This window comes from Petaurus breviceps, unplaced genomic scaffold, assembly GCF_028583685.1.
Source record: "Petaurus breviceps papuanus isolate PSGF00001 unplaced genomic scaffold, PetGlider_PUasm1.0 172, whole genome shotgun sequence".
In the NCBI taxonomy this organism is placed as follows: domain Eukaryota; kingdom Metazoa; phylum Chordata; class Mammalia; order Diprotodontia; family Petauridae; genus Petaurus; species Petaurus breviceps.
In genome coordinates this window covers 4,103,313-4,116,257 of record NW_027185755.1, presented here as the reverse complement: position 1 = coordinate 4,116,257, position 12,945 = coordinate 4,103,313, and positions in this window count along the sequence as shown.

The following is a 12,945-nucleotide window of genomic DNA, read 5'->3' as shown; positions in this document are numbered from 1 at the left end:
TCCTACAGGAAAATAGAAGGGAAGGGGATAAGAGAAGGTGGGGGGGGTGATAGAAGGGAGGATGGACTGGGAGAAAGGGTAATCAGAATTCATGCCATCTTGGGGTGGGGGGAGGAGAGAGAGATGAGGAGAAGATTTGGAACTCAAAATCTTGAGGAAATGAATGGTGAAAACTAAAAATAATTTTTTAAAAGAAGTCATACCCTTAAAAAAAAGATCCCAATTCTCTTGACTCTTAGTCATTCATTCATTCCATAGGCATTTATTGATCTTTACTATGAATAGAATGGAATAAGTATTTATTAAGTACTTACTAAGTGCCAGACTGGGGGCTAGTTAGATGGCTCAATAGAAAGAGCACCTGATTCATGAAGACCAGAGTTCAAATCTGACCTCACACACTTACTACCTATGTGACCCTGGGAAAGTCACTTAACCTCTGTTTGACTTAATCCATTGGAGATGGAAATGGTGTACCACTCTAGTATCTCTGCCAAGAAAATCCCATGGACAATTGGTCCATGGGTTCATGAAGAGTCAGACACAACTCAATAATGTGTCCCGCACTCTGCTAGGCAATTTGTAAGCAATATTTCATGTGATATCGAGTAAGTCTATGAGCTGGACTCTGACAGGGTACAATAAACATGAATCAGGTAGTAGACTTTAGAGCTGGAAGAGACCTTGGAGATTGTCTAGTCTAAAAACCTCTTTAGACAGAGGAAGTAAAGGAGACTCAGATAAGAGGAGTGATTTACCAGAGATCACCGGAGAAGTTAGTGGGATCATAGTTATAGAAGAAAATGCTCTTGTTCAGTTGTGTCTGACTCTTTGTGACCCCATTTGGGGTTTTCTTGACAGAGATACTGGAGTGGTTTGCTTTTTCCTTCTTTAGCTCATTTTACAGATGAGGAAACCGAGGCAAACAGAGTTAAGTGACTTGCCCAGGGTCACACAACTAATAAGTGTCTGAGGCCAAATTTGAACTCAGGTCTTCCTGACTCCAGGACTGGTGCTTCATCCACTGCACCACCTACTTGCCCAAAAGAGAATGTTAGAGGTCATCGAATTTAACTCTTTTATTTTCACAGATGAGGAAAGTGAGGCCCTGGGAGCTTAAATTACTTTTCCAAGGTCACACAGGTAGTAAATAGCAGATTCGAGCCCAGGGTCTCTGATTCAAAACCCCTCACTCTTTCCAAGAATGCCTTGTAGTGGGGGTATTTTAAGACTTAGCATTGATGCTTCAGTGATTTTTCCTTCACAATAAAGAATGCCATCCCTGCCCTCAGAAAGCCCACTGTCCATTTCATGGAGATAAGATGTGAGCCCAAAACTTATGAGACAAGGCCAAGTGTGAGAGCCAAAGTTCTATTGTGAGATCATCTAACTGATGTCATCAGAGAAGGCTTAATTGCACAGATGGTATTTGGTTGAGAGGGACCCTTGGAGAATGAATTGGGTTTTGACAGATGGAGCCAGAGAAGAAAGGGACTCTAGGCAGAGGGGAAGGCACTTGAAGGAAGACACAGAGCTGATTTAGGGCCATGTTGAGCACAGAAGACCTGGGGAGGCAAGTTGAACAGACAGTGAAGAGTATGGGAACAAAGCATCTCCTCCTCTGACCGTTTTCTTCCACCACCTGAACTTAGACTCTTTCCTGTCAGTCACCAATTCCTCAGCCTTAGCCGTGACCCCAGGAAAGCTAGAGAGTTGTCCCTTGGATTCTTCCTCTCTCTTTCTTGATCTGTCCTCATCTCTCTGTCCTTCTGGGGACTTGGGCCTGCAAGCAGGCACTCAGTCCGTAAGCAAGCATCTTTTATTGAGAGGTTACTATGGGTCAGGCACACTGCTCAGTGTTGGGATACAAAGAAAGACAAAAACAAACAAAATGCCATTCCCCAAGCTCAGAGCTCACATTCCAATGGGGGAGGGGGTATGAAAATATCTAGAACAACAGGGTATATACAAGATGTATTCGGAATATATGAAGGACAAGTCACCCCTTACAGTTTCTCCCTTACTAATGACCCTTCCTACCTATTTTATCAGCAATGCCATATTCACAATGCCTATGGAGATTACAAATATGCGGATATAATTATCCATCACAAAATACATCATGCTTGCCATATGGGGGAATAAGCTGGAAAATTTATTAAGATACCAAAAGACTGAGTCCCAAAACCAGAAAGTGAAAGCCATCATAGTAGTTATGACATTGGCACAGGTAGATAAAGTAGAAAGCACCCACATTTTCAAGCCTTTGAAACAGAACAGGCTACCTCAGGCAAAGGTCCTCCTCTCCCCACTCACAGCAACCACCCAGAGTCCGGGAAGCGCGCTCCCAGCAGCTCCGGCCCCTGGCAGTCCTCAGCAGGAGTCCTTAGCAGAAATTCTGGCTAACTCAAAAAGGGCTTTGCGCTGCTGCTGCCTCTGTTGCTGCTGCCGCCGTTGCCACCACCGCCGCCAACCACCGCAGGAACTCTAGTTTGGCTTCCGCTTCCTCTTGCTCTGCCCCTTCCTGCTACGTCAGCAAGTCCAATGGGGCATGGAAGATCTTTAAATCCCATAACCTTTACACCTATCCCCATCTTCCCCCAGAATACACATCCTTTTCTGTACTTTGCCAGCTTCTGACTGCTCTGTGAGTTCTCCCTGCCTTTCTTCAACTTCAGTTAATATTAATTAATAATAATAATATGTATTTATATATTGATTTAAAGCTTGCAAAGGTTTTCTCTCTCTTGATCTTCACAACAACTCTTTCCCTTATTTTACAGTGGGGGAAATTAAGGCTCAGTGTGATGAAAAATTTTCCATCACAGCTTTCTAACCCAAGTCTCTCATAACTTCAAGTGTAGCCCATTTATTTTTTAGACCAGACCTGTGATTTTATTAGCACAGAGAACTTCCAATGAGAAAACTCCCCAATGGAATGACTGATTCTACTCTTTAGCTTAGCCTTAGAAAGATACCTGGGGCACTGAAAGGTTTAAGGGATTGTTAAGAGTCAGGCTATCATTACCAGTCTTAGGCAGAACTTGAACCCAGATCTTCCTCACTCTGATGTTGGCTCTGTCCTCTCTCCTCTAGTCCTTTTTCCACTAGACCCAATTGGGTAGGAGTAGAGTGTGACCTAGAGAAAAGGGGAAGGCAAGAGTATTCACTAATACTGATTCCCTTTCACCTTCCCATTTAGAATAGGGAGAATACTAGGTCCAGATCTGGCCCCCACACTTACCACATATGTGACCACAACTTTGTCAGTTAAGGTTTCTGAGACAATCTGTTGCCCAATCTTGAAAAAGATGATAACGATACTTGAACCTTGTAAAACAAAACCAGAGGATCATGACCTGCCAGAGAAGTGTAAGTCACCCCCCCTTACTATAAAGACCCCATTGTACTCCCTTCACATTGACTTCTTCTTTGCTTTTTGGAGGGGGAAGGCAGGGCAATTGGGGTTAAGTGACTTGCCCAAGGTCACACAGGTAGTAACTCTTAAGTGTCTGAGACCGGATTTGAACTCAGGTCCTCCTGACTCCAGAGCTGATGCTCTATTCTCTCTCTCTCTCTCTCTCTCTCTCTCTCTCTCTCTCTCTCTCTCTCTCTCTCTCTCTCTCTCTCTCTCTCTCTCTCTCTCTCTCTGTCTCCTTCTCCTGCCCCCTCACTATTCTTTCCCTCTTTCCCCAGGATAGTCCCAGGTGGCTCCTGGACAAAGCAGGATGGCTTGACTTTTCAAACCTTGTCATCTTAAATGGTTTGGCCCTGATATTGGTTTTCTTCTTTGTGCAAATTGCCGTGGCTCCCATCTACCATAGCCTGATGTGTCCTTGCATGGGCACTGAAGCCCTACTAGGATGATGGATTTGCCAAGCCTAGGTTCTTAACTCATTGAGCCTAGTCGTCTTCAGTGTTCTATGGAAGTACTGCATCTGGCGTCACCTGCTACGTTTCATTCAACAGAGCACCAAGGATAGATAGAAGGGAGGGAAGGGAGGAGCAATTAGGGAAGTGGGCGACCTTCCCCAGAGGAAAGCTGCACCCAGCACTTAGGGAATCCCTGCCTGGCTGTGGAACGATCGCCCATAGATTAAGACTGAGTTGTCTGGGTACTCGATACCCTGGAGGTATCATAAGGCCACTCAATAACGGGATTCCCTTTGCCCAAGGCTTTCCAGACAGGAGGTAGTTAGAGAGGGCAGTGCCAAAAGCCCTGACATCCCTAGAGGGCGCTGGCGCCACGCGGGCTCAACGCTCAAACCTAGGAGAAAGAAGCAGTCTGCAAATTATGAATGGTGGTTAGGGTGGGGGTCTCCCACGATTGGTCAAGTCCCGAGGTCTTGTAGCCAATCAAGTGCCAGTTCAAGAGGGGCTCGCCTCCCCCCTCTCAGACCTCTGCCGTTTCTTGGACAGGGTCCTGTCTCCTGCGTGACCCTGCACAGTCTTCTCCTGGCCAAGTCTTCGAGTCTCTCGTCCTGCCTGCAATGGGTCCCCGAGACCTTGGTTAGGGACCCCAAGGATGCAACACATACAACAACAGTATACATAACACATTCAGCTGAGCGTCCCAGCAATCATTTATTAAATGCCTACTGTGTGCTACCAGGCACCTTGCTAGGTACTGGGACTACAAAGAGGAAAGGGAAACAAACAGTTCCTGTCCTCAAGAAACTTACAACTAGATAAGTAAATATAAGGCATGGGGCTGTGATAAGATATAGAAGACTCAGAGTCAGTCATTAACTCAACAAGAATTTCTTAAGCACCTACTACGTGCTGGGAACCGTGTTTAGCGCTGGGGTTACAAAGAGAGGCAACCAAAACAGTGCTTGCTCTCAGGGGTTACACAGTCTAACACATTTTGTGCTAGTAGACCCCTGCCTAGGACAATGAAATGTTAAGTGATTTATCTAGGGTTACACAGTGTGTATCAGGAGCTAGACTAGAGCTCAACTTTTCCTGACTCTCAGACTGTTTTCTATCTATAAGGCTACAAGGGGAATACCAACAGCTCTGGACAAGAAAAGGCCTTTTGGAGTAGATGGCCCTTGAACTGAGTTTTGAAGGGAGCTAAGGATTCTGGGAGGCTGAGGTGAGGAGGAAGAGCGTCAGAGGTGTGGAAGACAGCTTATGCAAAGGCACGGAGACAAGAAATGATCATAAGATAAAAAGAACAGTTTTTATTACATAAAATTTTGCACAAACAAAACCAATGTAGTTAAAATGAGAATTATTTTAATCAAACTAGCAAAAGATTACTTTATAGAGCTAGAAAAGAAATCATGAAATTCATCAAGAGAAACAAAAGGTCAACAATCCGTAACAAAAGAAGTGGGAAGGAAGGGGGCCTAACAGTACCAGATCTCAAACTATGCTACAAAGCAGTAATCATCAAAAATGATTTGATATGGATTAAGAAATTGAGAGGCTCATCAGTAGAACAGATTAGGTATGCAATGTACAAAACAAATGAACACAGCAGCCTAGTGTTTGAAACACCCAAAGATCCCAGCTGCTGGGAAAAGAACTCACTGTTTGACAAAGACCTCTGGGAAAACTGGAAAATGGTGTAAGTATAGACTAACATCTCTCATCTCGTGCCAAGTCCAAATAGATAACGTGAGTTAGACATAAAGGGTGACATTATAAACAAATTAGAGGAACAAGGAAGAAATTACCTTTCAGATCTATATGTTCATGACCAAATAAGAGATAGAGAGAATTGCAGAAGATAAAATGGAAAATTTCAATCATAAAAAAGGAATTAGTTGGGCAGCCAGGTAGCACAGCGAGTAAGAGCACCGGCTCCAGTGTTGGGATGACCTGGAGATCGAATCCCGGGCTCAGACACTCAGCACCACACCCAGAAATAACTGGCCATGTAACCTTGAGCAAGTTACTTAACCCCAATTGCTTAAAAAAAAGGAATTAGTTTTTGTAAAAACAAACCAATGCAGATAGAATAGGAAGGGAAGTAAATAATGAGGGGGGAAGATCTTTGTAAGCATGCTTTCCTAAGAAAGCTCTCATATGTAGGATATATGAGGAACTGATTCAAATTTGTGAGAATAAGAACCATTACCCAATGATAAATAGCTAAAGGATTTGAATGGAAAGTTTTCTTTTTCCTGAGGCAATCAGAGTTAAGTGACTTACCCAGGGTCAACAAAGTTAGTATCAAGTGTCTGAGGTCACATTTGAACTCAGGTCCTCCTTACTCCAGAGCTGGTGCTCAACCCACTGTGCCACCTGGATACACCAACAGGGAGTTTTATAAGGAAGAAATCTAAACTATAGACATATAAAAAAACCCCAACATACACCAAATCATTAATAATTAGAGAAATACAAATTAAAGTAATTCTGAGGTTTTACCTCATACCTATCAGATTGGCACCTGGACAAAAATGGAAAATGACAAATGTTGGAAGGGCTTCAGGAAACATGTATCAGTGCACTATTGGTAGAGCTGTGAATTGGTCCGGCCATTCTGGAAGGTATTTTGTCACTATTTTTAGAAAGTTACTGAACTACAATGATCAACAATGAATGACTATTCTCAGTAATATAATGCTCAAAGAATTCCAAAAGACTCATGATGAAAAATGCTATCCACCTCCAAAGAAAGAACTGATGGAATCTGAATGCAGATCAAAGCACACTTTTTAAAAACTTTCTTTAATTTTTTTGTTTTGTTTTGTTTTGTCTATGTTTTCTTTCACAACATAACTAACACAGAAATATGTTTTGCATGATTGCACACATATAACCTCTATCAAATTGCTTATCTTCTCTGTGAGGGGAAAGGGAGGGAAGAAGAGAATTTAGAAATAAAAATTTAAAAAAATTAATGTTAACATTTTTTTTACAAGTAATTGGGGAAAAAATATTTAAGACTTGGGGAGAAAATTTACATGCCTTTTGACCCAGTGATATCACTGCTAGGCCTATACCCCAGAGATCAAAGAAAGAGGAAAAGGATTCGTGTACAAAAATATTTATAACTCTTTTTGTGGTGGTAAAAAACTGGAAACTGAAGGGTTGTCCATCAACTGTGAACTGGCTGAACAAATTACAGTATATGAATGCAATAAAATATTATTACACTATAAGAAATGGTAAAGGGACAGCTTCAGAGAAGCCTGGGAAGATTTGTATGAATTAATGTTGAGTGAAGTTAGCATAACTGGGAGAATAATTTATATATTAACAACATTGCAAAGATAAACAACTTTCAAAGGCATAAGAACTCTGGTCAACACAATAACCAGTCATGATTTCAGAGGCCTCATGATGAAAATATGCTTAACCTACCTCCTGGCAGAGAAATGATAGATTCAGGGTGTAGAATAAGAAATAGATTTTTTGGACATGGACAATGTGGAAATTTGTTTTGCTTGACTAGACATATTTCTTACAGGCTTTTGTTTTTTTTGGGGGGAGGGGATTTGGGGAGGAGGAGGCAAGGGGCAGAATTGAAGGGGAAGAGATGTGTTATCAATAAGGTTGCCAAAAGAAAAGAAGGTAACTAAAGCATTTTTAAATTCACCAACGAATCAGAAAAAAAGGTCAGATAGAAACAGGCAAGGAAGACAGTTTTGAAAGTTATTTGTTCAGTTTAACACTTAAAAGGAAAAGCAAGCTGTATGTAATGGAGATTTGTGATTTCATGTATAATCCTCTTTTTCTGTTCTAGTTTGTATATATTTTATTTAGTGTTTATTAGGTTCAGAATAAAAATAAATAAACATATATACAGATATATAAATACAATTAATCCTTTGGGTTATTTTTATTTATCTGTGTGTATGTATTTAAACCCAAAGTCATGGAAGTAAGTGATAAGATATCCTATATGGGGAACAAAAGAGCAGTAATGTGAAATGGGACAGCTAAGTGGCCTAGGAGTAGCCATGTAGAACGGTGGATAGAGCACTGGGCTTAGAACCAGGAAGGCTCATCTTCCCAAGTTCAAATCTGGCCTCAAACATTTACTAGCTGTGTGGCCCTGGACAAGTCACTTCACCCTGTTTGCTTTAGTTTCTTCATCTATAAAATGAGTTAAAGAAGAAAATGGCAAACCCCTCCAGTATTTTTGCCAAGACAGAAAGAATCACTGAACTAGTCTCTTCATGAAGGCTCAGTTCTAGCCAACCTGACCTGCTGGCTGTTCCTCTACCTCAACACTCTTTGGTGCTTTATCACAGACTATCACTTTGTCTGCTGTGCACTCATCTCTGGTTCTCTGAATCCTTGCCTCCTTCAAGGTTCAATTCAGATACTGCCTCCCCTATGCTGCCTGCTCTGTCATCAGGGATCATTCTTTTTACTCCATCAGTTTATCTTATGTTGTGCTTATTTGTACACATGTTGTATCTTCCAGGAAAATGCAAGCTCCTTGAGGTCAGGGATGGCTTTTTTGTCTTTGTGTCTCCAGCCCCTAGCACGGGGTGCCTGGAATATAGTAGGAACCTAATAAAGTCTGCACAGCTCAAGTGACTTGCAAGACCAAATTTGGGGAATAGCTAGGAGTCTAATTTGTCTGAGTTGTGGAGTACAGGTAGTCACATGAAATAAAACTGACAGTGGGCCCCCCATTGCCTCTGAGATAAATTACAAGCTCTCTAGCTGGGCATGGAAACTCCAGTAGCTTGGTACTGAGCTGTGGGGGGCTTGCCTCTATACCATGGTGTCCTTGTGAGTAATTCAATTCTACAAACATTCATATAAGGCTTGCATTCTCACTTTCCCCTCTTATCTCTTTTTAATCTTTATTCTTCTCTTGGCCTTGGCCCAAGGTGATGATGATTCAGGGTAGAGAGACTGGCAAAGACATTTCTGATGATTCTGGTGCACATAAGGAGGATGATTACCCTTTCTCACCTCTCAAAGGGTCTTGAGGAACATGTGCTTACAATGAACAGGGAGCCATAAAATAGAAGAGAGGAGTGTGGCATCTCTACCCTGCTTCTTTACTCTGTTCCCCTTAAGAACTAGACTTCCTGATCATCTTATAGGCGGTGAGTGGCTACTGCCCTGGATTTTGATCTTCCAGGCTTCCATGATGTGGTGTCACAGAATGTGATTGCCAAAGATCAACCATCTGGAGGCAATCCAGATAATGGAGCAATATGGAAACTGAGGCCCAAGACGACCATCGATTTTGACTTTGTCAGAATGGTAAGCTGAAAAGAAGACCAATTTCTCTCACCGTTAGAATCCCTTACATATAGTCTGTGATCCTCAAATGGTATACCAAATACACTCCCTTCCCTTATCCCTTGTACGTGAGGTTTGGAACTCACATTTATAGTTGAATTTTTCTCTTATTTTATCTAGAACCAGACCTCCATGAACCACCCTCCTCATCCTCTTTATTCTCCTTCTACTGAACCTTGCTCTCTAACTCTGGGATGCTGGGTTCTGATAGATGAGTTTTCACCTAATCTTTCTAGGCCCCTGTAATGCTTCCTGGCCATTTCCAAACCACCAACTCACTTCTAGCTCCCCTTTATGTGTGGTCTTTCCTCATTAGAATGTAAGCTCACTGAGGGCAAACTACCTTGTTTGCTCATATTTGTATCTTCAGCACTTAGCACAGTTCCAGGTATATAGCAAGGGCTTGTTAAATATTTTATCATCCATTCATTTACTTGTTCAATTTATTGATTTATCAGTTGAGTGCCCTCTGGTGGTCAATTAAGTATTTATAACAGAACTGCTAAGCTGGGGAGATAACAATTAGAAAATAAAGATAGTCCCTATTCTCAAGGATCTCACTTTCTAATGGGGGAGACAATACTTATGGAAGGATTTAGCTACAATTCAGACGGAAAAGTCCCATAGTCCTTAAAGTACAGAGGAAAAGCAGAAGGAAATACCTCTTCATTAATGGTATTTCAACTGATCTAATTGTGTTCCTTTCCGTTGCTGAATCATTTGACAATGTCAAAGACTTTAGGGACAAGAGTTTTCTTTCTTGGATTTCAAGATATGTGGCTGGGGCAATGGAAGAAGCAATGGGCAGGTTGCCACCTCACAGGATTGCTTCCCAGATGATTGCTTTGGGCACTGGGCTGGAAACACGGCTATTCCAAAAGCTTGTGAATTCAGGGTTCTGGGCTGCCTCCATCAGGATCTGAGGAAAGATGATGGTAAAGGTGGTGGTGGAGATTCAACTTGGCTGTCACATGTCCTGCTGCTTCAGCTAGGTGGGCATGTCTGTCCTTTGCATGACCACTGATTGGCAGTGGTGAAGAGGGCTGGCCCATTCCCCACTTGATGGCTGTGAGAACTGGGCTGGAAGTGAATGGTCTGGGGAGGGGAGAAGGACTGTCACTCCCATGGCTCCTGGGCTCATCTGCCTGTTGCTGGCAGTTGATCAATAGTTGTTGCTGGTGGTGATGATGAAGGGGGTGAAAAAATCGATGATGGTTGGGGTGGGGAGCATCCAGGTTGGAAGCAGATCTGGTGATTTGAGAGACACTGATATTCTTTTTTATATTAGATAAGATAGATAGATATAGCTATAGGTACAGCTTCTATTATTATTAATATTATATCAGAGGCAACTGTGGTGCAGTGGAAAGAGCCTTGGGCCTGGGTCAGGAAAATTTGAGTTCAAATCCGGCTTCAGACAGTTATTAGCCGTGTGACTGTGGGCAAGTCACTGAACCTGTTTTCTTCATTTATAAAATGGGGATAATAATAGCACCTAATTCCGAGGGTGATTGTTAGGATCAAGTGGGATAATAATTGCAAGGCAATTATTATAATAAAGGTTCCTGGCACATAGTATTATATAAGTGTTTGTTATTATGATGTTATCATTATCCAGGCTCTTAAGCTCAGGGTTCTGGGCTGTCTCCCTCAGGGTCTGAGGGAGATGGTGACCAAAATGGGGGTGGGAGGTACATACTATCTTCCATGTCACCCTCAGGGTTCTTTGCTATGTCATCTAGGCTGACTTTGCTCCCTTGTGAGTGGTAGTTGACTAAAAGTTGGTGGGGATGACTGGTCTCTTCTCCTAAATGATGTCTATGAAGGCTGAAGTAGAAGAAAGACCAGTGGCCTGGGGGAAGTACTGAGGGAATATTAAAATGGGAATCCTACAAGCCTTTTAGGAAGGCCATTCTCTCTGACCATCTTGCCATATTCTCTGCTTCTTCATATCTGGACCAGCACCTCCATAATGGACTTCCAGAAAATATCTTCTAGTTCTTAGAAGTGGTAATCTATCCAACTCTAGAACTTCTGCCGTGGTACTGGACTGTCTTGATTGGCAAGTACAAACTCGATTAGTCTACTGTATAGAACTGACTGCAGGCCACCATATTAGACTGCTTCACAATGAATTCAGCCATTCCAGCTATCTTGTCATCTACCCTGTCACTTCCTATCCCACCCCCCCCCACTCTAATGCCTTTTACCTCCTTTTACCTCTTGGTCTGGGCCTAGTCATCTAGTCAATCCTGTTGTAATACCATCATTCTTGGAAAGGAATTGTCAACTGACTGTCCCGTGGATCAGTTCAACATCCATAATCTGACATTCCCTTCCCTGAACACCTCTACCAAAAGTGTTACCTTTCCCCATTAGAATGTAAATTTCCTTGAGGCCAGAGATCGTCTTGCTTCTTCATTTATATTGCTAGCTCTTAGCACAAAGCCCAGCACCTCACAAGTGCTTAATAGATACTTTTTTCATTCATTCATTCATCCAACTCATGGATTAGAGAGACTCTGAAAAGGTGGTGAGTCAAGTAGAGTGCCTACTGAGGGACAATATTATACTCCCTTCTTCTATAAACATCAGGAAGTGTTTAAGCCATACAATCTAGGGGTATGAGAAAAAGGGTCACAAGGGATACATTTAAAATTTCCTACCCATAAGACCTAGTGCTAGGAGCTAGAAACACTAATGTAGGGAGTTGATAAAGGCAATTTTTAACCAAGATGAACTTTTGAACTTCTTGATTGTATTTCCCTGAAAGAGTGAAGAATATATACACTGCCACTTTCTTGAGAAGGCTAAATTCAACTGATTAAGTCTCCAAGACTAGGCCTACTCCCAAGAAGAATGTATTGTTTTGAAGTTGCCCCTAGGCATGGAGGATCTGTTTAATTGATGGGGACTGACCCCCTGATAAATTAGTTCTGATTCAAACAATTTGACTCTTATGGGAAGATCTTTAAAAGACAGTTATCAGACCTCTTTTCCTTCCCTTTTCTTCTGGGGAGTTTTTGAAAGCACAATAGGGGCTACCTAGGAGCCATTAATAGCAGCTTTGCAGAAGTATATGCCAAAGCAGACATTTGCTTGCCTGAGTAGCCTGAGAGGGAAGTTCTTGGCCCATGTTGTTTTTGGACACTTGCCTTTAGTTGTGGGGGGAGAGTGAGGAGAGATATCACAGGGATCTGTCTTAGCAAGGGAAGGGAGATTTCCTGGACAATACCAGCATTAGAGGTTGCCTTTGCAGCAAACCCAAGTATAAGAAAAATCCTAGAGTCTAACCTTAAGACACAGAACCTCAGAAACAGAGAAGAGGATCATGAATTTGGCTGCTGGTACTGGGCAGAACAGTGGCAAGGGACCAAAAGCCACAATATAGAGGACCAAAGGGCCTGGAATTTGTACTCTGCTATTAAAGTTAGCTATGCAGACAGTGTAAGTCAGCTGGAAAGAAGAGTGATCCAGCAGCTCCAAATTTCCCTTCCAGGGGGGTCAAGGTGCAGAAAAAATCTACACAGAAAACAAAGACGGATCAATGAGTCTGGGGAGCTGGGGGAAGCATTCTTTCCTATGTATTGTAAGGTAGCCCACCAGGGATCTCAAGTAAATTTTTCTTTGGAGTCTAAACCACAGACAGGAGTTTCTGGTTGGAGGACTTTAAGACCCTGGTGGAAAAAAATTCTTTTGATTGTTTATGAGCTATTATGA